This window comes from Dipodomys spectabilis, unplaced genomic scaffold, assembly GCF_019054845.1.
Source record: "Dipodomys spectabilis isolate Male_0828 unplaced genomic scaffold, ASM1905484v1 ptg000081l, whole genome shotgun sequence".
NCBI classification, from domain to species: domain Eukaryota; kingdom Metazoa; phylum Chordata; class Mammalia; order Rodentia; family Heteromyidae; genus Dipodomys; species Dipodomys spectabilis.
The window spans coordinates 8,539,191-8,566,187 of record NW_024870758.1 but is presented as its reverse complement, the minus strand read 5'-3'; the positions used below and the strand labels follow the sequence as shown (position 1 = coordinate 8,566,187).

General features: G+C 35.5%; 1 long non-coding RNA gene across 1 annotated transcript in view; it reads right to left on the bottom strand.

Moving 5' to 3' along the window:
• Positions 1-250: 250 nt before the first annotated feature.
• The window catches only part of LOC122110836, a 28,871-nt gene continuing 2,124 nt past the window's right edge, over positions 251-26,997 (bottom strand). The window contains exons 2-3 of the long non-coding RNA XR_006147919.1: positions 5,609-5,612; positions 251-261 (exon numbers count right to left, since the gene is read on the bottom strand). This is a non-coding gene — a long non-coding RNA (uncharacterized LOC122110836). The remainder of the gene's footprint in view (positions 262-5,608; positions 5,613-26,997) is intronic.

Here is a 26,997-nt window from a genome sequence, read left to right as displayed (position 1 = left end):
TGGAATCTATATTTCTTTGTGTCTTGCTTATTTCACTTAATATGATTTTTGCCAGTCTTTCCATATCCTTATGAATGAGGAAATGTCATTCTTTCTGATGGAAGCATAGAATTCCACTATGTACAAATGCCACATTTTCTCGATTCATTCATCTACTGAGGGACATCTGGGTTGGTTACAGGAATATACTGTGATTGTAAATCTTGTTATTTCTTGGAGTACCACTGATAGGATTCATATAAAATATACTGTGCCTGTAGACTTGTTAACATTTATATCACCAGTGAAAGGAATTCACCATTATTAGCAGAAAACACCATGAAACCACACTAACAGACCCAGCTAAGTATAAGCCTGAATGATCAGGTTGCCACACAATCCCTCTTACCAGAAATGGTGAGCATTATCCTTTAGGGAGGGGTACCACTGTGTCAGCTCTTACTATCATTTTAACACCATTGGAATCATTGTTCAAGTAGGAGATTTACACTAAGAGTTTAACTGTTGTCCTACTTTACTGATTTACTTTTTTCTCAGATTTCAGATTACAGAGACATTTTAAGAACTTAAAATATCAGAGATATGCAACAAGAATTTACATATTGGCTTTAACTGTTGTTTAAACAGTTTACAGGTTTATGTGTATTTGGGGCCCCCCAAATTGTTAGACACCAGACATTTAAAATAGCATCTGTATATAGCTATTGAGCTACTCTGCCCATCTGCTAAGATTATCCTAGACATCTACTAATTATTGCAAATAAAGGAAATCATGGGGCCTATGCTTCTTTGGGTCTGGTTTACTTCACTTAATATGATTTTTCCCAAGTCTTTCCGTTTCCTTACAAATGAGGTGGTGTCATTATTTCTGATGGAAACATAGAATTCATATATATACACACAATACATACATACATACATACATGCATACATACATACATACATGCATGCATGCATGCATATCATACTTTTTTGATCCATTCATCTACTAAAGGGCATCTAGGTTGGTTCTATGTCTTAGATATGGTGAATAATACTGCAATAAGCATAGTCGTGCTGGTAGCTTTAGTGTGGCCTTCTTTGTGATCTTTTGGGTAAATGCCCTGTGGGGTCACAGGGGAGCTCTATGTGTAGTCCTTTGAGGAACCTCTATTCTGCTTTCCAGAGTGGTTGAACAAGTTTACACTCCCACCAACAGTGCAGTAATGTTCCCTTTTGGCCACATCCCTTTCAGCGTCTGTTGTTATTAGATTTCTTGATTATAACCATTTTAACTGACCATATAATTTGTTAAATAGGGATACAGGTGGACCCATTGCAACAATGAGATGTACAAGTCGTTATGTCAAAACGAACTTTACAACTTTGGTAGGGGGTGGGGAGGAGGGTTGGATGGAGGGTGAGTGGTGGAGGGGATGAGAAGGGGAAACAAAGGAGGAGGCTACAATGCTCGATAAGAAATGTACTCATTATCTTGCCCATGTAATTGTAACCCCTCTGTACAGTATTTTCACAATAAAAAAAAAGATGTTGCTAAGCAAAATGAACTCCAAGACACAAGAGGTTTTTGTTTGTTGTTGTTTTTAATGTTTTAATTCGGGAATTGAAGGGTAACAACAGAATGGTGAGACAAAGAATCAGTGCAACAGGGACATACACAAGACAGTAAGTTGGAAATGACCTGTATAACTTGAGAGTGGGGAGAGTGGGGGAATGGAAAGTAGGAGAAAAATGAGGGAAGGGGTACCAAGCTTGACAAGAAATGTACTTATTACCTTACTATGTAACTGTAACCCCTCTGTACATCATTTTGACAACAAAAAAAATAAAAATAAAATAAAATAGCGTCTGGTACATATTAAATGGACTATAATTTTAGTATTTGGATATTCTGTAGAACATTAGAATTATCTCCACTGTCAAATTTAATTTGATGTATCTACTAAATGGACGTTGCAATTGTGGGAAAGTATAGAGTCCAGTTTGGGACGTTAGGTTTAAAAGTCTGATGGAGCCGGGTGTCAGTGGCACACGCCTGTAATCCTAGCTGCTCAGGAGGCTGAGATCTGAGGATCGTGGTTCAAAGCCAGCTGGGCAGGAAACACCGTGAGACTCTTTATGTCCAATAAACCACCAAAAAACCGGAAGTGGCGCTGCGGTTCAAGCGGTAGAGTGCTCGCCTTGAGCTGAAAAGTGCAGGGACAGCGCCCAAGCCCAGAGTTCAAGCACCAAAACCGACAAAAACAAAACAAAAAAAGTCTGATGGAACCTCAGGTGTAGATACCAAGAATGGAGTTACAGTACAGTGAGGTTCCAGAAATTAAAAAAAAAATGGTGTGGAGATATAAATAGTGTTGTTTAGAAGATGGTATTTCAAAAAAATCTGTGAAATAGAATAACATGCACAGTCTGAGAGGTCCAGGTTCTGACTTGGAAATCTTATCATATATTCATGCTGTAAACTCACCTTCACACCACATTATTTTTTTTCCTTCTTAGGACACCTGCACTGTTGCTCCATTTTCTAAACAAGTTGTGGTTTATTGTTTTCTCTGTGGATAACCTTCTTTCTTTTCCACTGATCTCTGCTCTAGATTTTATGATTTTTTTTCTGCTTACTTGATATTTAATTCATTCTTTTTCAGCTAGTTTCATAAATTGGAATCTTAGATCATTGATTTTTACATCTTTCTTATTTTGGAAAGTAAGGACTCAAAGATATAAATTTTCCTTGGTTTTAATTTAGCATTGTATGATTCCTTATTTTTTTCTTATTATATTGATTTTATTTCGTCTTTTATGTAGCTCTCCTGAAGTTTGCTCTGTACATTTACAACTGATCAAACTTCAAGTAGAAATGTGTCACTTTTGTACATGGTATAAAGATCTTAGAATGGTCAAGTTGCTCTATCCAGTCCTTTGTATCATTGCTATCATTTTCTTTATATTATCAAATGCACACATCACTACTATCAAAAACATAAGCATATGAAACAAAATATGTCATTATGGTTAATGCTACTTTTAAAATTCTTATCTATTATGTAAATTAAAAAGAAGAGAAAATAATTCTTTTAACTAATCTATGGTATTCTTTTTTGTATGTAAATGGAAGTTGCAGGGTTATGCCATATTTTAAAAGAAATTTCTGTAATGAAGCTAAGGAGATGCATTGTTATTTTTGGCATCATAATCAGATGAAATAATGACCTATAAGTCCCTTGCATGTTATATTGACAAAGATAAGCATTGATCAAAGAAAATACTTCAAACTTTCTGATGGATTTTGATAAAGTACTATGGAAAAGGTGTGTGTGGGGGGGGTGGAAATAAACTTTTAAAATTAAAACTCTTACTGGACTAGCATGGACAAACATGTATATTTAGGCAACTGAAATGCTAGCTAAATTCTTTTTTTGTTCTTGTTGTGGTTGGTTGGTGGTGGCCACAAGGCTCAAACTCAGGGCCTAGGCACTGTCCCTGATCTCTTTTGCTCAAGGCTAGTACTTTACCATTTGAACCACAGCACCATTTCTGGTTTGTGAGTGTTTTTTAAGTCTCACAGGGACTTTGAGCCTGGGCTGGCTTTGCAACCTGATCCTCAGATCTCAGCCTCCCGAGTAGCTAAGTTTAAAAATGAGAGCCACCAGGGCCTGGCTTAAATTCTTGAGCTAAGTACATTTTGAATCTCTTGGAACCTACCAAGAATTAGTATCTAAAGACACACAGGTAGTACATTTGATTGATTTGATTGTTTATTTGAATGCTCATTTAGAGTCTCGTGTGATCAATCCACTCTTTTTCTTTATGACTTGTGCTCTACTACTTCAGCAAATAAAAATGCCTACTATATTTTTCTGTTATTTTAAATATCACGATATGCCCGGCGTCAGTGGCTCACGCCTGTAATCCTAGCTACTCAGGAGGCTGAAATCTGGGAATAGTAGGTTGAAAGCCCACCTGGGCAGGAAAGCCCAAGAGACTCTTATCTCCAATTAACTGGATGTGGCACGGTGGCTCAAGTGGAGCAACACTTGCCTTGAGCTGAAGAGCTCAGAAACAGCTCCCAGGCCCAGAGTTCAAGCCCCACAACTGACAATAAACAAACAAATAAATAAATAAATAAAAATTTCATGCATACATTAGCTGTATTAGCCATGCAGAAATATCACGATAGAAATTTTAAAAAGTTGATTTACTTTTTAGCTATTATTTGTTTATGATGAATCCAAGGTCTGTTTCTGAAAAAAAGGTAATCTTGCTTTTTATCTGAAGTTGAATGTAACATCACTTGAGATTTTTCCAACCATGGGCAAGACAAAACATAACCAAAAAGTGAATGTTCTTCACAAATTAAAATTACTAAATTAGATAAGCTTTAAATTAGCTTGACTGATGGATTTGTTTTGGAAATGAAATAGTTTTTTATTTATTTTTTGTCTTTTTGGCAATGGTATACACTGTTCTCAGGACCTAACACTTGGTAGGCAGGCAGGATACCATTTGAGGCAAGATCCCATTCCCTTTTGCTGTCATTATTTTTCATATAGAGTCTTATGACTTTTATTGAGCCTCCTGTATATCTGGGGTCACAAGATTAATCATAACCTACTTGTTAATTAAGTTGAGGCACTGTAAAATTTTGCCTGAGCTTTCTTTGAACTATAACATTCATGATCTCTGCCTCCCAAGTTGTCAGGCTTAAAGAATTAAGTCACTGTGCCCAGGCCTATTTTCTTTTATTTCAACTCTGTTTTGTATGTTCAAATATCACATAATTCATAATCAAAACTTAGAATATATAAAAAATCAAGATATCATAAATCAGTTGACATTTTTCTGGGTTTCTATTATGAATCAAATGTTTTCAAACTTTCTCCAAAGTTACATGTTGAAAATCTAATCTCCAATATGATTATTTGGTAAAAGAGACTACATGATTATAACTGAAATCTAAGAAGCTAAAAGGAGAGGAAAGTTGGAAAAATGCAGTGATAAAATTCAATACATATCCTACAAAATTAAGAAAATTGAGCTGCTAGATTCAGGTGGGAGGAGAATGATGGAAATATTGATCAATATGCCTTGCATTTATGAACTGCTTTGTTGAATAGTAATTCCTTTGTACAATTAAAAAAATATACAAGGGTGGCAGCTGATTCAAAGTGCTGCTTTCTTTGTAGGAAGCGACGGGGAAAGTACTCTTTCACCCTGTATGAGAAAAATTTTTGGTGTTTCATCTAAGACAGTGGAGAAAAGAGAGAGAAATATGGAGAGATAGAGACCAAGAGAGAAACAGAGACTGTGGGAAGACAGAAATAATCAAGAAATCCAGAAGACTTCAGGAAATCCTTATTCCTTCCTCAGTTTTCAGTGGTTTCTATGAGGGTTGCATTGACAATTCTCCTATGTTCTAACCTGTACTAACCTGTAAGTGACTCCTTATCTATTGATAATACTGGAAGGAATAACATTAGTTGAAGTAACTCCCAACCAGTCATTGAAATTACTTCAAACTTTCTGCTGGATTTTGATAAAGTACAGTGGAAAAGGTGGCGGGGGGGGGGGGGGGGGGTTGGAAATAAACTTTTAAAATTAAAACTCTTACTGGGCTAGCATGGGCAAACATGTATAGTTAGGCAACTGAAATGCTAGCTAAATTCTTTTTTTGTTCTTGTTGTGGTTGGTGGTGGTCACAAGGCTTGAACTCAGGGCCTAGGCACTGTCTCTGAGCTCTTTTGCTCAAGGCTAGCACTTTACCATTTGAACCATAGCACCATTTCTGGTTTGTGAGTGGTTTTTAAGTCTCACAGGGACTTTGAGCCTGGGCTGGCTTTGCAACCTGATCCTCAGATCTCAGCCTCTTGAATAGCTAGGTTTAAAAATGAGAGCCACCCGTGCTTTGCTTAAATTCTTGAGCTAAGTACATTTTGAATCTCTTGGAATCCACCTAAAATTAGTATCTAAAGACACACAGGTCGTACATTTGATTGATTTGATTGTTTATTTGAATGCTCATTTAGGGTCCCGTGTGATCAATTCACTCTTTTTCTTCAGGGCTTGTGCTCTACCACTGGAGCCACACCTCTGGTGTGGTATTTGTCTGTTACCTAGAGAAAAAACAAACAAACCAACAAACAAAAACCTCTCATAGAGTTTTCCACTTATGGTGACTTTGAGCGCCAATCCTCAGATCTCAGCCTCTTGTGTAAGTAGAATTCCAAGCATGAATCAACATCACCCTCACTGAGACTACAGTTTATGTTGACAGTTGGGAGTTTGCAGTAATGATTTTTAAATGATATATTATTGAATGTCTATAATGAAATCTTTTGACTAAATAGCAAAGAAAATGACAAGCACCTAGATATCAGTTTCTAACTGATTTAGGAAACAATGAGGACTTTTGGAAGAATTACTTGACTCAAAGTTAAGGGCCAGGTAAATAAAGTAAGAAAATAGAGGAAATGGGGAGGGATAGGGAAGGAGGAAGAAAGGGAGAAAAAAAATGAAGGCAGAAAGGGTGAAAGGAAAGAGAGAATGAAGCCATAATTTTACAATAAAATCTGTGAAAATATTGTATACAATTGTAGAAAAATATGATGTGAATTCCAATAAAAATCTAGGAACATAAAAAGGGTAAAATATAAAATAAATAATCACTCTGGTAAGATTCTGTAGAGATATATTTGATGCTTGATTGTAGTGTGAACTTTACTAAAGTTGTCTGTCACCTATATTGAACATCACTATTGTAATTACATAATAAGAAAATTTGAAACAATACTTTTCTCCTTTTGTTCACTCTGACTTATTTTACTTTGTCACTCAGAATATATTGCTCATTTTACAGATATTTTTAAATAGATCTCACTAAACTCTGAATTCTATAGATTCTAAGAAGATGAGAAAAATATTCATGAAATTATGTATAACTTCTCTTAGTTGTAATTTGCCAAGAGTTAATATATCACAGCGATAAAATGTTACAGCTTTTAGTTCAAGCAAAAACTATAAAAAACAGAAGATATCAGAGTACACGTTATCATACTGTGCATGAAATTGCCTATTTAGAAAGAGAAATAGTAAAGGGATAATTGTTATGATGCTAAAAACTCTGAATAGATATTGCCATATTGTCAGCAAAGCCAAAATTTCCGGTTGGCTTATCAATAAGATTGTAATTTCCTTTGAGCCTACCCTGTATTTCAAATGCTATTTGACTATGTATAATCTTTTCTCTCAATCCAGTACTCTTAAGCTGTAGCTCTCTGGGAGTACTGAGTCTCTATACAGCTAGTCTTAAGGGTTATTGCCCAACCTTTGGTCAGGGGACCTAAGAATACATTGATCATCAGAACAGGAAAGGAAAAAGAGGAAAGAGCTGAAAGTTCTATGTAAGAGTTGATAAAGAAATTGGTCTGGCAAATGGAAAAAAAATCTATCTTATAATAGGGCTAGTAGATACAGAAGAGGCTTAGCTGTATTGAATACACACTTTAGAAATACAGATATCTGCAGTTTCTGTGAGCTGTCCCTACCAAACACTGGCAGATCTAAAAAGGGGGATTCCCCTTAATCTCACAAACCAGAGTAAAATTCGACAGTCATGATACTATATAAACAGTCTTAGGAGAAAACTTCATATATTAATTGGGAAATGGAATATGTAAACACTGAAAGAAAGTTTTAGGTGTTGTGGATTTAATTTGAAAGTTTGTCTTTAGCTAAGGTTCCTCTCTGACTTTTAGGAACTCTACCATGGAATGCACACAACTGATCTTTCATGCTTGAACACAGGTTTTTTGGGGGGGGTTGTTTGTTTGTTTGTTTTCTCTTTTTTTCTGGAAACCCAAGATACTTAATTAGTCATAACTTTGCTCATTTATAAGGTTAACACTAAGGGTTGTATGCTGAGGAGCAATGGTGGAGATACCCAATGACTACCTCAAGCTAGCTGTATACCTATGTAAACATGGGGCATTGTGTTTATTCATTTATAAAAAGGACAAAGGAAATAGGATGTAAATTCCATAAACATAGCTCCACTTTTAAGTGTTAAAAAAAATCTCCAAACTAACCTTCATAAATGAATTAGAAATACTTAACTTTCTTGGGAAGAAAACACCTACAAAATGGTGGGCCCTAGTTTCACAGTACTAAATATGCATGGGTGTTCAAGGTTCCAGCTACTTTTGCTCTATGTTCTGCTTGGAAAAATGAGAAGCTGGCACCTACATCATCACCACAAGGGTGCTAAGCATTGCAGCTTCTTTTCCCTATTCCCAGATGAGTTTTCAATTTTCCACTCTTCTAACTATGAAGAACAAGTACAGGGCAAGATGTAGAGCTGCTTACTGAAGATAAATGGACTTCAGTTCTATCGGCATGTCAAATATTGCCTGCCTATTCACTGGAGTCAGGCTTGTCCAGGAATATATTCAGTGATTTACCAGTATCTGGCCCAGTGCCTGCTATGTACTTCAGGGCAGTCTTTCCTCCTCTTTCCTTCGGTCCTGGCATGTAGTAGGCTCAGCATAGGTCCAGTCCTCAGAGTTACACTATTCTGGCTTTATTGTCTCCCATCATCTTTTCTTTACTCTTGCTGCATGGCACACATCCTCTGAAAGATTGTCGTGACTTTTTGACTTCGATTAATGTGAATCTCCATTTTTGCTAGTTTGTCTGTAAATTTACATTCCTAGGTTCTGTAAATTTACATTCCTAGGTTCTTTTCCCTTCAGTTAATAAAGGGAAATCAATTTAAAGGCTACATACTACAACTTTTTTTTCTGTTCCTTTCTTATTATTTTTTATTTTATTAAAAAATGTTTATTGTGAAAATACCATACAGAGGGGTTACAATTACATGAGCATGATAATGAGTACATTTCTTATCAAGCATTGTTTCCTCCTTTGTTTCCCCTTCCTATCCCTTCCCATCTCCCACCCCCCCTGCCAAAGTTGTAAAGTTTGTTTTTTGACATAACAATTTGTATATCTCATTGTTGCAATGGGTCCACCTGTATCCTTATTTAAACAATTTGTTTTCCCCTGTTCCCTCCACAAATTATACCAACATCAAATACAGTGAAAGCAAGGGTTATACCATGGGGGAGGGACATACAAAGCAACAAAAAAATCATCTTATAAATATTTTAGAAACAATCGCAAGAAAAAAAAACCTTTTGAATCCTTATCTTTGGGTTCATTTTACCTAACATCAACTTATCTGACCTTTTCTGCTTGTCTCAGACATATACTAGTTATTGCAAATGAGGGAAACCATGGGACCTATGTTTCTTTGGGCCTGGCTTACTTCACTTAATATTATTGTTTCCAAGTCTTAACATTTCCTAACAAATGTGGCAATGTCATTTTTCTGATGGAGGTATAGAATTCCATTGTGTATATATACCACATTTTCTTTTTTTTTATTTTTTTTTGGGGGGGGTCCGGTAGTGGGGCCTGAACTCTGGGCCTGGGCCCTGTCCCTCAGCTCTTCAGCTCAAAGCTAAAACTCTACCACTTGAGCCACAGAGCCACTTCCGCCTTTTTTCTTTTTTGTTTATGTGGTGCTGAGGAATCGAACCCAGGGCTCAGGCATGCAAGGCAAGCACTCTACCACTGAGCCACCTTCCCAGCCCCATATACCACATTTTTTTGATCCATTCATCTACTGAGGGTGTCTGGGTTGGTTCCATATCCTTTTTATGTGGTGAGATTTCTAGTAGGGAAAAGTTTTTATATTCAAGTACTAACTCTTATCTACTGCTCTCAGTAGATCTTTGGATTATTGTTTATATTAATTAATAAGCACTAATAATAAGGATCATACTTAGAGTAACAGGAAGCACTTCGATATGTCCAACATGGACAAAAATAATTTACTGGGTGGATATTGTATTATCACAGAAAACCTCAGCAGAAAAATTACAAATAGAAATAGAATTAATTAAGGGCAAAAACAATTCTGTCATTCCTTCTTCTTTCTTATTTCTTCTCCATATTGCACTACTCACTTCCACAGACGCCTCTTTATAGTATAGCTTTGAGTATAGATAGCTACCTCACCTTTGTCTCTCATGGCCTCTTATTTCTTCTGTCAGTTCACACTGAGTATGTGTCAACTCTGAATTCTACTAAGGAAAATGCATTTTTGTTCTGTTCATTTTTGGTTCAATTAATAGTAACTCTAGATTAGCCATCCGCCTTATCAGTTACTATACATGTTATGGTTTGAATCTGGTTTGTCCCTGAAGGACTTCATTTTCATAGTGATGTGGTGTTAAGACTGTGGACACTGGGAAGGTAAGACAGAGGAAAAAGGCTTTTAGGTACATTGGAAGCCTGCTCACAAAAGGTATGACAGTATTCCTCACAAGCCTTAGTTTCTTTTACGTAAACACTCATTACTGCACAAGCATCCAAGATTGCAGAGCCAATGTCAGTTTCATTTTTGCTTTGCACTTCTAAAACAGTGGGCTGAAATCACATCATTTCTTCATATGTATCCTACTTCAGGTAATTTGTCAGTGATGAAAGCTGATAGATGTAGTGTACTGGGAGGTTTCAGAGAAGCACCCTAGGTGCACAAATACCTTTGCAAGTATTTTTATTACATGGTCCACAGCATTTAGAGTCAGACACTAATGAGTATTTTGTTTCAGGGATTGTAGTAAATTTATGTGTCTGTTAATCTGTTTTTGCATGTAGCTCTTTTCCAAAACAACAACAACAACAAAAATCCCCAAAAAGTAAAGTGCCTGATGGGTTCAATTAAGTCCTTGCTGATGATAGATCCTCTCCTGAAACAGAAACTCATTTCAAAGCAAAATTTCCTTTTCTTTGTTTTCTAAACGTGTATGTTCATTTCTTGTTCCAATTTTCAAGATTATTTTCATTTGATTTAAAAGTATAAGAATACATTTTTAGTAAATCTATGACTGTAATTTTAGTTCTCAAACTGCAGAAAGCATGTGAATCACAAGGAGATATCTGGCATACAAAGCTTTGAATCTCACTACACATAGTCTCTCAGGTCTGGACAAGACCCAGAATTTGCATTTCTAACAAATTCTGTTCTTAGCGATGCTAATGTGATGGGCACTGACCTTACACTTTAAGAACCACAATCTAATTCATCCTTGTTATAATTGCAAGGAGAATTAGCAAAGGTCTTAAATTTTACCACCAAAGGTCCAGCCACAGGAAACATCTTTTCCTTGTTTTCCAATCTATATTATGTTAATATTCTGAAATCCTTGGACTATTCAAATGGAAAGGACCTTTGAGAGTATCAGGATCTTTCTTAAATATAATCAAATGCTAATGAGCTTAGTCACTTCCATCTACAAACTCTAATATTACTATTGCATCATCAATACCTTTATTTTACTTACAGAGAAAGGAAAATATATCACTACCCCAAGTGGAAAAAGATACATCTTTTGGTTTTTAAGTGAAAAGTCGCCATAACATTAATTAAAATTGTTAATCATAAAAATAATGAATATGGTGAGAAATAAAATAGTTACAAAAATTCACTAAGAATAAAAATGTTTATGATATATTTTTAATAAAGTGAATAGGTGATGATGGCTCACACCTATGATCATAGGAGGCTGAAAACTAGGAATTGCAGTTTAAAGCCAGCCCAGGCTAAAATTGATGGGAAACTTTTATCCCTAATTATCCAGGTGATAGAACACCGGCCTTGAGTGAAGAACCTAAAGAAGTGTGCAAGACCCTGAGTTCAATGTTAATAATGATAATGACAGTAATAATAATAATAAAAAGATTATCACTTTAAGTCAATTAGACTGAACTAGGAAAGAAGAGGGGAGAAAGCTGGAATGGATGACATTAATCAAGATACATTGTACACATAAATTAATAAGTTGAATTTTTGTAACTTTTAAAAATAATAAAAAGAAACAACCAGGACCTGGGTATTAGTAGCCCACACCTATTTCCTATCTACTCAGGATGCTCAGGTCTGGGGATTGTGGTTCAAAGTTAGCCTGGAAGGAAAGTCCATGAGACTTATTTCTGATTAATCACCAAAGAGTGGGAACTGGAGCTGTGGCTCAAGTGGAAGAGCTCTCCGCCTAAGGAAAATAAAAAGGAACAGAGAATAGAGTACAGGTTCTTAATTCAAAGCCTAGAACAGGTGTGTATGTGTGTGTGTGTGTGTGTGTGTGTGTGCGCATGTGAGTGCATGTGTACACCCCCCATATATATATATATATATATATATATATATATGTATATACATATATACGTATATATGTATATATATAGTCATATATGTATATATATACATATATTTGTATATATATGTATATATATGTATATATATATACATATATGTATATATATGTATATATATATACATATATGTATATATATGTATATATATATACATATATATGTGTGTATATATATATATATATATATATATATACTCAGTCCTGGGGCTTGAACTCTGGGCCTAGGTGCTGTCCCTCAGCTCTTCAGCTCAAGACTAGTACTCTACCACTTAAGCTAAAGCGCCACTTCAGTTTTCTGTTAGTTAATTGGAAATAAGAGTCTCTCAGACATTTCTGCCTGGGCTGGCTTTGAACTGTGGTTCTCAGATCTCAGCCTCCTAGGTAGCTAGGATTACAGGCATGAGGCACCAGCACTCACCCATGCAATTATTTTTTTTCAATTATTTTTAACAAAAGACAGGCAAAAGTGATTCAATTTTTATTCTATATTTTGGTTGTGATATTTGCTTCTACTTAGCATCCCAAAGTTTTCCAGCCAGAAAGAGAAAAAGTAAATTTAGTTCTTAACTTGAAAGAGTTGGATCTCAATGCTTATTTCTAATAATGTAATTTAAGTTCCATGGAGGCATTGGTTTATTCTCCTCCATTTTGCCATCTTTTTTCATGAGAAATTATAGAAATTACATTATTTATATTTTTATGTAATATTCAAAAAATGCCCTGATTGAATTATCTGGTAAATATAGATGGTTCCTTCTGCAAATAATGTTTACTTTAATTGGAAAAATGAATAGTTAATTTTCTCTCAAGGTTAATTAATAATTAATCTTTTCTCAAGTCTATGTTCCATATTAATCACAGTAAAAACTAGTCAATATGCACTCTACAGTATGTACAAAATCTTTTCAAATATCTTTATGAGGTTCTAATTATTATCTAAATTATTGTCTAAATTAATGAGGTAGGAGGGTTAATATATACAAAGGGATAGAAATGATCTTCCAAAGTACAAATAGCTATCAATGTATGAGTCAAAGTATTAATATGGTGAATAACTTTGTGCCTTCAAACTTCCAATCAGGGGATAAAACCAAGAGATGATATCAAGGTAAACTGATTTCTGCATGGATGTTTGGCTGCTTCTATCATGTCTTGACCATCTATGTAGCTCTCTCCTCACATTCTCCTCACCAACCTTATTTTCCTCCCATCCCTACTTTCATTCTACCCATTAATACTTCTCTATTCTTTGGATAAGCACTAGTTTACATCAATCCTGTTGATTTATAGGTAGAAAAGAATCTTTCCTTTCACGGAAGTAACCAATACTTAAAACAATAATCTCTAAATGTTAACACAATGTAGCATAATTAATTTTAGTGTACTCAATCAGCATACATCAATTTGACTAGCTTACATTAAAATTCACTTGAAAACTTTTCCCTGAATCCTTTCATAAAACCCGAATAATAGCAATAATAATTAGGGCTGTGTGTGTGTGTGTGTGTGTGTGTGTGTGTGTGTGTGTGTGTGTGTGCGTCACTCATAGGGCTTAAAATTTGGGCCTGAACACTGTCCTTGAGCTTTTTCTCTCAAGGATAGGGTTCTACCACTTTGAGCCATAAGGTCACTTTTATTTTTCTGGTGCCTAATTGGAAATAAGAGTCTCACAGATTTTTCTTCTGGGGCTAGCGTTGAACTGCAATCAGCAGATCTCAGCTTCCTACATAGCTAAGATTATAGGTGTGAGTGCTTGGTGCCCATAGATTTTTTTTGGGGGGGGTTTAAATGTAAACAGGAGTCATACAGGCTAGATCTCACTAAGTGAGATCTAGCTCCCTGGTAGGAAATCTGCTTATCCCTTGTCTCTATCTCAGTTATGAAAAGCCCTCTAATGGAGACAATTTCCATTCTCCACTAGCTAATAACTGTAGATTGTAGATTATAGGTAAAGCACATCGAAATATTCAGTACAATAAAATGAATTCATGTTCAAAAATTGTTAAGGAGCTTCTAAGCTCAGATTGCATGTTTAAACTGATAATGTTGTAGGAATGCTCCCTGAAGCAGTTCCACTAAGCTGACTAAGCTCTCTGACAAGTGATTGGAAAAAAATGAGGACCAGAGTTAGTCGAGACCAGTGATATTTTTTTTCTCCTTAAATTCATAGGAAATTTGTGAAAATCAAATTTCATTTATTTTTTTAGTTTTTAATTTAAAATTTTATTGTAAAGGTAATGTACAGATGGGTTACAGTTATATAAATCAGATAATGAGTACATTTCTTTTTGAACAGTGTTACTCCTCCCTCATTTCTCCCACTTCCCCCGAACTCTTCTTTACTCCTCAAGTTAAACAGTTCATTCTAATTTCACTGTTGAATTGATTCATCCTTTGTCCCACTGTTTCTGTAATTCCTCATCCCTTCCCCAATTCAGATAAACTTATATACAAGACAAAGGGTATAGAAATAAAAAAAAAAACAGCATGGAAAATAAAGGGTGAAAAGAAACAAAAAAACTGACCACAATACACTAAAAAAACCTTCTTGTTTCAAGTTATTGGAGTTTATTTCAATATGCATCATTTTATTTGGTCATATGCACATAGCTATGTTAATACATGTAAAATGCTTAGAACAATGCACAACACCTACTTTTCAGTGTTAGTTTATATTTATACTATGTCTAATTCTGTGAAAGTGACTTACAAGCCATTTACTTGTTCTAGCTTTTCATTTACCTCACTTATAAGAATTTCCTCAGTATTTTACTAGTTACTTCAGTACTATGAGTTAAATGTTGTAATTAGTTTTAAGGATACCAACTAATAGTAATTGTAGCTCAGAAAGGTTAAGTTTGACTTTGAGTATCAGCCCAAAGTCATATAGCTTTGTAGCAAATCAGAGTTTAAGAATTCTATGCTGCTTCATTTTCAGAAGTTTGAAATTTCGTGGGTCCTTCACAAAGCTAACTTGGAGAGCCTTTTACAAATAAAGACTGTGGGATAGCTTCGTAACACAGATAATTAAGGAACAGGATTGAAGAGCATCTAAAAATTAAGAAATGAAGGAAACACTGTCAGAATATGTGTCTGACATGCTGATTTTGGAATTACCATAAATGTTGCAGTAACTTAGATACTTCTCAATGTACAAATTGATAAAGAAAAGTTGGTATACATACACAATGAATTTTTTACTCATCCATTAGAAAAAAAATGATATTTTACCATTTGTGAAGAAATGGAAAGACCTGAAAAAAGTCTGCTAAGAGAATAAGTCAGATCCAGAAAGACAAACGATTCATGATTTCCCTTATATGCGGAAGCTAGATTTAGCTTATAAACTTATGCATAAATACATTGGGTGGTACGCGAGTTTATAAAAACTTATTATGTGAGATGTGGTAGATTCAATGGAGTCCTCAAATAATATAATTTTTTAGAAAGCCAAAATCAAAGTTCAGCAAAATCAAACACCAGGAAGATACACTAGAATAGAATGGGGTGGCGTTAAGGAGAAAGGGTTGGACAAATGAAAAGGAGAAGAGTTGGAGAGTGTTGTTAAGAATCAAATATGCTAAACTGCTTTGTTATATGGTAACTCCTTTGTACAACTATTTAATGATAATTAAAAATATTAAGTTAAAGTATTAAAAATTTCCAAAAATAATCCTTTCTATTAAGGGCTTTAAAATATATTGTTGTAATCTTTCCAAATTTTTGTTGAATATAAGAATAATAAACGTAGGGATCTGATTAAAAAACATTCTTTTTGTGAACATAGACATCAGGACAAATGCCTAGGACAATTTATCTGTAGATCAAACAATAAATAACAAATGGTGAGTTTTTGCAGTCTGGGGGATGATTCTCATAGACTGACAGGGTTTGCATTAGGACCAAAACAAAATTAGAGACCTGAGATACTTTTCAGGTTCTGGGCAACATCAGGTAAGCACCTGATGAAGGGCTAGACAATGAAACAGGAAAAAACAGGACTGGGCAGAGGCAGGTCAAGAACCAGAACTCTCAGTAAAGAAACTTCTCACTTCTTCAGCATGACAGGGCATCTATCAAATATAATATCACTAGATCACATCCAAAGTAACACCAACAATCAATTTCACATTCAGTTTTTGAAAGCTATCCACTAACTTCAAATGGAGGTCTTTGATAATTGGCCACAGGTAGACTAGAAAATAAAAATAAGGAAAGCATAGAACAGAAAAGAAAAGACATAATGAAAGCCTTTCTCTCTTCCCTGTGTTTGTTACCTCGGACTACACTGCACAACTCATAAAAATCAGAAAAGGTCTAATAGAGTGTCAAGTATAAATTGCCTCTAATTTATTTCATTATCTATTTGTTTTCAATTTTCTAATTAAAGATATTTTTCATGAAGAAGGACAATTTGACAACTTATAAAAGAATAGTGAGATTTTATTTTGGCCTTTCATGGAATTGGTAACATTTTTCTTGTAAAATTGGTTTTAAGAGTCAATATTGCAAGATTTTAATAATGATAATTGTCTCTGATGATTTTTGTACTTTCTCCATTATATAAATCAGCTAAATTTTAATTTATCCTAGAGATTTGAGCCTTGGTAGGTCTACAGAAACAGTTTCTAACATTCTTAGTTTTGTGAAATGTTTCTCAACAAAACCACCAAGGTAGATAATGATAGCTTGTCCTAGGAAAGTTCCAATTTACACTTTACCATTGGACTAGCCATGGTAGACAGCTAAAGGATTAGTACTTTCAATTTCTTGCTTTGAGGGCAAGGTTGCCATAGTTTCTGAGCTCCCTAGATACACATCTACTTGAAAAGAAAGGAAAATCCACAGAAAGCTTATCCAAGGAAACAGGGTTGTATGACAAAACAATGGAGCTTTATGAAAAGTGAAATCCTGCAAATCTACCACATCTTCTTTCCAATGCTCTCCCTCTGCCAAACCTGGCAATTACCTGAGAAAACACATTGAAGATTCCACAGCATTAGGAAGGAGTTATATCTAAACTGATTAAACTAACATAGAAAATGTGTAGCTTAACAAGGCATATTTCATATGTCCTGCTAAAATGAATAAAGTTAAATTTGGCCCAAGAAAATTTTCAAGGAAGCACAATAAAGTGATACATACAATTGACTGTCTCTGTTCATAACTCATTACCTTTATGTCTGGAACTCCAAGGACGATTTTGTTCACTGGAATGCTTTAAGGGTGATCTTAAAACTCAATGTGAACTGTGCTTTAAATGCACTGAAGAAAATATATTGTAATCTGCAATCAAATTTTGACAAATAATTTGGTGAGAGATGGTTTCCTGAACTATAAGCCAGAGAGTTGGGGGCTTTAATTCTAAGAATTAATTCTGCCCACTGCTAATATTCAAATATGGCCTACATGAATGATCAAACTCTATGTGCTATCAACTGAATTAACAACTTTCTCTCTGTGTGTGTGTGTGTGTGTGTGAACTCTGGGCCTGAGCTCTTCAGCTCAAGGCAAATGCTCTACCACTTAACCTTCAGTGCCACTTCCAGTTTACAGATGTGAGCCATCAGGGTCCAGATTAATTAACATCTTTAACTAATGTTTATGATTATTACTCCTTTGGAATTAATGTTGCTATGGATTGAATAAATTGTATACAGGTAGATAAACTAATTTCAGATATCATCTCCAACATATATATCTTCTGAAAACTCTAGCAATCATAACTACTTGAGTATTAAGCTATTCCAAAACAGAGACAATACAAAAAATACTAATTTTATAAGCTCTTTGCAAAATTAACAATACACCTGAGGAGCCTACTAGAGTATCTGTTATGTTGTAAACTGTTATGTGAAAAGAAAATTATTTTTCTTCATTGGCTTATTGTAACTAGTTTGTATCAGTGATGTACTAAAGTAATGGCCCACTGAAAAATAAGGTCTTTTCACCAGATTATATTTTTCCAGCAAAGTTTTGATGGATATAATTTCAATAAAATTATACCTTAATTTTTGATAATAAAATGTATTAATCTACTTTATCAAATTCAAGTCATTCTTCTATAAAAAGAAGGAACATTTAAAAAACAACAACAAAGGAAAACTTCTTGTGTACACGTCTTGGAGTTCATTTCACTTAGCATCATGTTATATGGTCATATGTACATATGCTATTGAGCTATTCTGCTATCTGCTAAGATTATACTAGATATATATCAATTATTACAAAGAAGGTAAACAATGGGACCTATATTTCTTTGGGTCTGGATTACTTGACTTAATACGATTTTTTCCAACTCTTTCCATTTGGCATATCCCTTGTTGTCACTGTATTTGATTTTGGTACCCTAGTATTGTTTATTTGAATTAGGGAGGGGACAGGAAACAACAGAATGGTGAGACAAAGAACCAATGCAACAGCGATATATACACAAGACAAAATGTTGAAAATGATCTATGCAACTTGGGGGTGAGGGGTGAGGGAGAGGGAAAACAGGAGAAAATGAGGGAAGGGGTGACAAGTTTGACAAGAAATGGACTTATTACATTGCTTATGTAACTGTAACCACTCTGCACATTACCTTGATAATAAAAAATATTTAAACAAAATAAAAAAGAAGGAACATTATTCCCAAAGGTTTTCATTTAACTTTAGTTTAATGGATGCTGTTTCCTATTTTCCTCTACTGTGCACAGAGACTTAAAAAACGTTCATAGTGGTGGGGACATATTGAGTCAGTCAGAAAAAAAGACAAAGTAATTTGATGAAAATATTGAAATGATATTGAAAGGAGATTTATCTGTGGAATTAAAAAGTTGTATCTTGGCCGGGCGCCGGTGGCTCACGCATGTAATCCTAGCTACTCAGGAGGCTGAGATCTGAGAATCGCGGTTCAAAGCCAGCCCGGGCAGAAAAAGACCATGAGACTCCTATCCCCAATAAACCACTAGAAAACCGGAAGTGGCGCTGTAGCTCAAGTGGTAGAGTGCTCGCCTTGAGCTGAAGAGCTGAGGGACAGCGCCCAGGCCCAGAGTTCAAGCCCCATGCCCGACAAAAAAATAAAAATAAAAAAATAAAAAGTTGTATCTAAAACATCTGAATTGAGGTATAAAAGGATAACTTTTTCTTGTATTTTTCTCTGTGGAATAGGATATTTTATATAGCCTATTTTGTTAATTTTTATGTATGTTATAACTTACTAATAAAAAAATGAAGTCTTCATTCTTTGTTTAAATTTTTTGTGCATTTCCTTATTCTCTTACCTGAAAAATGATGGCATTTGAAATTTCATTGACCTGACAGGAATGTGAAAAGTGAGAAGAAATGTTCTGTGGCTAAACTTAAGAATAAACTCATAATTTTGTCTGGTAAAAATGAAAGGTTGTGCAGATTTCCAGAACATTTGAATTGAAATGATTTTAAGAGAAATGAAAGCAATTCAGATGCTTGCATCTGAAAGTTGGTTTGTTATTAGTTCTAATTGATGAGAATCATTTTCCCATACAAATTTGTGATGATGAATAATTAGTTATTTGATTTAATATTTTAAAAAATATTCTTTAAAATTGTTATATATTCAAGTAAGAAAATCGCATTCTTTCCAGACTTTCCAGACCATATTTTTCTTTGTTAATAGTATTCATTATTCTTCTGAAAATTATTGATGAGTTTTATGACATTATCTCCTGTAGAAGAACTGAGGACTAAAATTGGGTTCCAAAAACTTGATTTTATTTCCAGTTTAAAACAAATTACTTGCATGACCCTAAGAAAGTCATTTTATCTCTCTAGCTTATTTTTTTAACTACTAAATGAGAAAAATGGACTTGATGCCCTCATAGGATTCATAGATGGTCAAAATGAAATGGACCATAGGCTACATAGAGAGAAATTTGTTTTATGGAAGAAAAAACAGAGCTCTAGAGAGACTTACTGACTTGTTCAAAGCTCCAACAAATTAAGGGAAAGGTGAAAATGAAACTCAGATATTTAGACTGCATTCTAATGCTTATTTCCTTATACTGAAAATTTGTACCCATATTTATATCCAAAGAACTATGATTTACATATATTCATGAGGAATATATTAAATAAATATATAAATGTGCTTATATGTATATGCCTGTATATACATATACACATATATATACACACACATACCTTTTACTATGTGTGATGTGCATATATATATATATATATATATATATATATATATATCCTTATTTATACAGGCACACACATACACATCTATTTGTCTAGGTTGTCAGTAGCATATAAAATGAGTTTTATATATTTTGAAATTTTCTGTTTGAATTGCTAGGAAATTTGACATTTCCTCGAAATATCACATCAATAAAATCTAATACAAAATAAGTCAATATTCCTTTGTGGATGCTTGACAATGAATTTGTAGTAAATGAATTTACTTTAAATAATGCTTAAAATAAATTCCTCTAACAAGTCCTTTCCAAATACATAAACTCATCATGTTGATGTTTCCAGTAGGAAATGAGAACATAACTTTCCAATAGCATAGAAGATGTTTCTGGGATGACATAGTAGCTGACTACCAAGATCCTCATCGGGTCTTATTAAGTTGTTGAATTTATCACAACTTTGGGAATGTGATTTGTCAAACCCCTGTAAATTTTATCAAGAAACTCTCAAGATGTGTCCAGTCTAAGGGATTTCACAGGAAAAGATATATATGAAACTGGAAAGTTAATATATTAATTATAAATAAGATATAATTTCTAACACCTAGAATGTTAAACTTTGGCCAGTTAAATATCTGTTTAAACACCTTGAACAATCAGTTTGCAATTGTAAGTTTACTTTTCTGAGTTGAAATCAGACTAAGGGCAAGTAACTTTATTTTCTTAATTCTTATATAATTGTAAAGATGCTGTATAGAGAGGTTACAGTTACATGAGTAATGAGTACATTTCTTACGGAGCAGGATTACCCCCTCCTTAGTCTTTCTCCTACTATCTCTTCCCTCCCTTATGTCCCCATTCCTCCCCCTGCCCAAAGTTATGAAGTTCATTTCCAACATAGTATCTTGTGAGTATCATTGCTGCAATGGGTCATCCTGTGTCCTTGTTTCCGCGGTTTGTTATTCCCCTTTCCTTCCCCAAATTAGATAAATATATATACAAGATGCAAGGAACGCAAATCAAATGCAGTGACAACAATGATATACCATAGAAGGAAGAATATACAAAAGAAAAAAAAAATAGTACATTTTAAAAACAACAACAAAGAAAACCTATTGTGTCCATATCTTGGGGTTCATTTTGCTTAGCATCATCTTATATGGTCATCTGTGCATAGATTTTGAATAAATAACTTTCTACTGTACATACTTAGGAGGTCAAGAATGGTTGTCAATAATTTCTTTTTAGCTCTGTTAAAAGAGTTTGACCCTTTCTCTTCTGCCATTTCAATCACTGACCTTGTTTTCTTTATTAAATTCATTATATATGCAAACATACAAGTGCACACATATGTACACATATTGCTGTATATATAAGCTTAAGGTGAAGACTTTCATTAGTGATTATTGGCACAAACAGAAATGGTACACTTTATATTTAGCAACAATAAGGGGCCACAATAAACCATTCCCAAAGTCCTAGAACACTAGTAGTTAAGGCTCTGATTCTGCTAACCATTATTCATATAGTCGCTGAATTCTGAGGTAGCTAGAAACCAGAAGAAGTGGCACTAGTGAAAAGATTAGGGCAGCAATTACAAACCAAGCCATATGCCTTTCAGTGATTTTAAAGAAATCATTTTAGCAATCTCGGTGAGCACTAGTTGGAAGATTTTTTTAGACTTACTCCTTTCTCATTCGGTAAATTATAACAAACAAACTTTCTTTTTTTTACTGTTTAAGGTGGATATGAGAACATGAGCTATTACAGGAGCTTATTATAGTGATGCTGTCAGGTTTCTAAAGTATACTACATGATGCCAGATTGCTATGAATTTTTGGCATTCTTAGATCTGCCTTTGTAAATCTTTTTTTTCTATCTCTTCCCATCAAGGCTGTAAATTCTCATTTTTATCCTCACATATTCCTGTAGCAACAATTCTCAAGTTTCTCACAGACCAAACCTGATTTAAATGTACCCTGAGTAGGAAAAATTAAAGAATATCTTAGAAATATATATTAGTGAAATAATGTTGAATAAATTCTGGGATATGACCTGAAGATATATTTTTTAAGAAAATGGATACAATTATTTTGTAGTTTTGGACATTTCACACTTGTTACTTTATGGTTACTCTTTAAAATTTTTGAATTATCATTTGTTTGGAATATTTGGAAGTTTCTCTGTGCTATTGCCAGTGTGATATTTCAAAGGGCATACAGTGCCCTTTGAAAACTTCACTCTCACAACCATTCTTCCTTTCTCTCCATCTTCCAAATAGCGTTTAACAAATTATTTAATCTCTCTCCTACATATGTGAGCATAATGTCCTTTGAATTGATCCTTTATATACCTCAGTATCACTTTCCTTTGCATAGTACAACTATTCTAGTATATTCATAGTAATCACTACTTCATATTATTTCATAGCTTGAAAATCAGTAATGGAAAAACTAGTCTTAGGACGCAGTTGCATTTTTTTATTGTGAAAATACCGTACAGAGGTATTACAATTACATGGGCAATATAATGAGTACATTTGTTATCAAGCATTGTTGCCTCCTCCTTTGTTTCCCCTTCCCCATCCCTTCCCATACCCTCCATCCTCCCACAAGATCCCCCCCACCCCACCAAAGTTGTAAAGTTCATTTTCTTTTTTTTTTTTTTTTTTTTTTTTTTTTGCGGATGCAATCAGCAAGAGGTTTATTCGGGCATGCCTCGGCTCCCAGGTGCACTCAACCACGAGATCCACAAGGTTCGGGTCAAGTGTCTGAGAACCGGTTACACGGGTACCCGGGGCGACAAAGTCTGTCGGAAGACTTGCGCGCCAAGTGCCTGAAAGCACCCTATTTTTATGGGCAGCAGAAGCGAGGTTACAGAAGCGAGATGCTTGGTTACAGGGTAATGATTGGTTATTTTTAAATTATGTTCAGGGTGGGGATTGGTCAGGTTAAGCTAGCCAGATGGGGTAGGTGGGGTTGGGGGAAGGCTGACGTGTCGGTACTTGCCCGGACAAAGTCTGTGCGGGTCGTTATGCACCGAAACTGTTCGTTCCCTAATTTTGACAAGTGATTTACTACATCCTGCCCTACCCCGCTATTAGGGTTAAGTTTTACAGGAAGGGACGGGTGGGTCGGCTATTCTCTAGGAATGTCTGGCTTTAAGGCATGTATCACAGTCACGCTGAGGTCTGCAGGCGGTGATTCAGTGTTTAATAGCTTGCCTGTGTCCTGCTTGCTTTCTTAGGTATGCAGGAGAAGGGGTAGCAGTTTTTCTTAAAGGGCTCAATAGGGGGCTTCGGGTTAAGTGTCTGGGGTCTTTCATTCCCCCATTTTCTTATTGCCTGAATGAAATCCTTCATTCAACTGGAGATTCCTCCGTTAATTTAAGTTGATGATATTGTTGGATTAATACTAGGGCCTGTACGACCGATAGGCAGTCCTTTACAAACTGTATTAGGCGATTTATGATGCAGGGGCCCAAAGTAAGAATTAGCATTAATAGTATTAGTGGTCCCATTAGGGAGGATAACAGGGTAGCGAACCATGGGGACTTGTCCATGATCCTTTGTACCAGCTGTACTTGTAAGCTCCAATTTTAAGACATACTCATACCATTTGCTACATACTTAAACTTTCTGAGGTTTGTCTTTTTTAAAGACAATTTTTACTTTTTAAATCCTTTTTTATCCAAAGTGGGTATCAATTTTTTTCCCAATTTTTTTTTTTAAGGCTTTTTTACTACCTTCTTTACAATCCCTTTTCCAAGGCTTTTTTTACCACCCTCTTTCTTTACAATCCCTGAGCATCTTTGTAGCTGTAGTTTAAAACTGCACAATTTTCCTTTTGCTTGCGGAACCTTTATCTTAGAACAGCCTTAAGGCACCACTGTGATGTAGAAGCTTGCTAGATTTTAAGGCTAAGAGTATTACCTCCATTGATAACACACTCAGGTTATTACCATACCAGAGCCAAACTAGGCTGTGACCATAGAGTGGATTTCCAGTCACTATGCACTGAAGTGCCTAAGACAAGTAAGCCAATGATATCCTTGTCCCCAATATTCACTGTGGGAAGAGAGGGTTTTTGGATATCACCCAAAAGAATGTCCGACAAGATCGTAGATTTAGCAGCAGTCAACCAGGAAGCAGACTGAGGTGATGGAATCTTTAGGCAGGAGTTTTTCCAGGTGGCTGTCAGGCAGTCGTTGAACTTTAACCATTAGGGTATGCAGCAGCAGCAGCAGCAGGATCTCTCAGTGGCTCCAAGGGACTGTCACACCTCATGCTGGGCTGTAAATTCCTACACAGACTGGTTAAGGATACATTGCATAGGCTTGGCAGGCTTTGATCCTGCTGGTTTTTAAGATCTTTAAACAATAGCCCAGGACAATTTACCAAAATCACAACATTTTTACTAACCAGATATTTTTGTAAATAGACACAGAAGGCTCAGAAGGCTTAGTCTTGTAACCATCTCTGACAGATGCAGTCTCCACACCTTGCATATCAACAACTGTTAGCCCTATTTTTTATGCCTTTAAAAGAATTATTTTATCTATTTTGCCTCATTTTTCCAAAACTGACTCTGGACCCTTGATCTTAAAATGGGGGTAGAAGGGCGAAGATCCATCTTCTGTAACTTCTTCAAGCTGACTTCAGGGGCGTTGATCTTACCTAGCCAGGAACCTATAACCTTAGCCTATTTTACAAAGAGGCCATCAGGGTTAGATGTCATTAAGAGCAATATTTAACATTTGACAACTGCACAGACCTTTTCTCCGGCTACAGCAGTGTAGCTTGTTTAGCACTCTGGTTTGCAAAAGCATCTTCCTAGATGGCTTAGGAATGTGATCTCAACAATGCCTAAGATGCCTAAGTTACCTTTGCAGGCCTTTAGACAGATATCAATAGAAACACTCTCTCAGGTTTACAAACATTTTCCTGAGCAGATGAACTTCATGTAACTAGTGTCAGCTCAATTAGAGCTGCCAATCAGAGCTTTTTGGCACATAAAGGGGTTGAGATTTAAACTATCCCCCACATTTTATAACATTAGCTTTTTACTATCATAGAGGATTGGCAAGTTCCTGTCTCTTACAAGGTAGTCATGAACATTAGGCATGCTTCCAAACTATCTTCCTATGACCTCCCGGCTCTGACCAGTTTTGAAAGGCCACGCACAAATGACACTAGGATCTGACATTTCTGCCATCCAAGCAGTGGCTTACTGCCTCTGGATGCTTCTCCATTGCTTTTGTCCCAGGAGTGTCTTCTCCACATTGGGATAAATGCCTCATTGGCATTTCCCTTTAGCTGGTTGCTGGACTCGAACTCAGGGCCTGAGCACTGTCCCTCAGCTCTACAGCTCAAGGCTAGCACTCTGCCACTTTGAGTCCCAGACTCAGGGCTTGAATGCTGTCCCCTAACTCTTCAGTCCAGGGCTAGTACTCTGCCACTATGAGTCTTGAGCTTGGCGCTTGAGTACTGTCCCCTGACTCTTCAGTCCAGGGCTAGTACTCTGCTGGCTGAAGAGCGGTGACAGTCTCACAGGGACCTTTGTCTGCCCGGGCTGGCTTCGAACCAGTTTGCAGATCAATGCGTCTTATGAAAGGCCACTTTACTCCAATTAAAAGCAACAAGGTGGTCAACATAGAAGTAGCTTTTAAGCATGCTCTTACCTGAAACTTATTAAGAGTCAAAGTTACATCTGACAAACTTGTAAGAATACTCTGTGCTTTGCTCTGGGCTTGCTGGAAACTTAAAAAAACCTATAAGAGCAAACTAGAATAGCAATTCTTTTGATAATCTTAATTTTTCCTTTGTGTACATTGAGGCCAATGTCAAGAACAATTTTACATTTAAACTTTATATCCAAAAATCCATTTTTTAATTAATTTTTTTTAAAGCCTCTTATTAATCACCTTTAATATTTCATACTTTAGTTTTCATTTGCGTTTTGAAAAGATCCCTTGAAATCTTGAGGCCAAGTGTCACTCATTGCCTCTTGGTTGCTTGTTTTAAAGCAGACACACATTAAGATTTTTAAACTCAAATGACAATTTTTCCTTAATGCCAAAAATTACAGTCACCATTATTATACCACGAGGCTAGACTTAACACCTTTATAACTTTTAAAAACATCCTAATTGTAGAACATAATTGAAAGTAAGCCACATTATACAAATAACCTTTTGGCCCTCTTTTTAAGGCCTTTTTAATTTTAATGTTAACACATCCAAGGGGAAGTTTTAGCAATACTAATCAGGTCATCACATCACTTATTTTAACCATCATGTTTTCAGTGTCTGACTGCAGAGAAAAGAGAGAACAAAGATGGGCCGTTCGGCCCCTTCTATGGAATGGGCACACCCAATCTGACTCTTTAGGGTTAGATGAACTGCGTTTGTGCCAGCTTACCCTCTTTCACCCTGCGTGGACTCTTCCCAGGGCCTGTCCCACCATGCATGGCCAGCTGAACTGTACTTCTGCTTGTTTACCCCTTACCCCTAAAGATAGGTCTTCTGTTGGCTTCTAAGTTTTTCCCCGTCTCTTCTCTTGGTTCTCG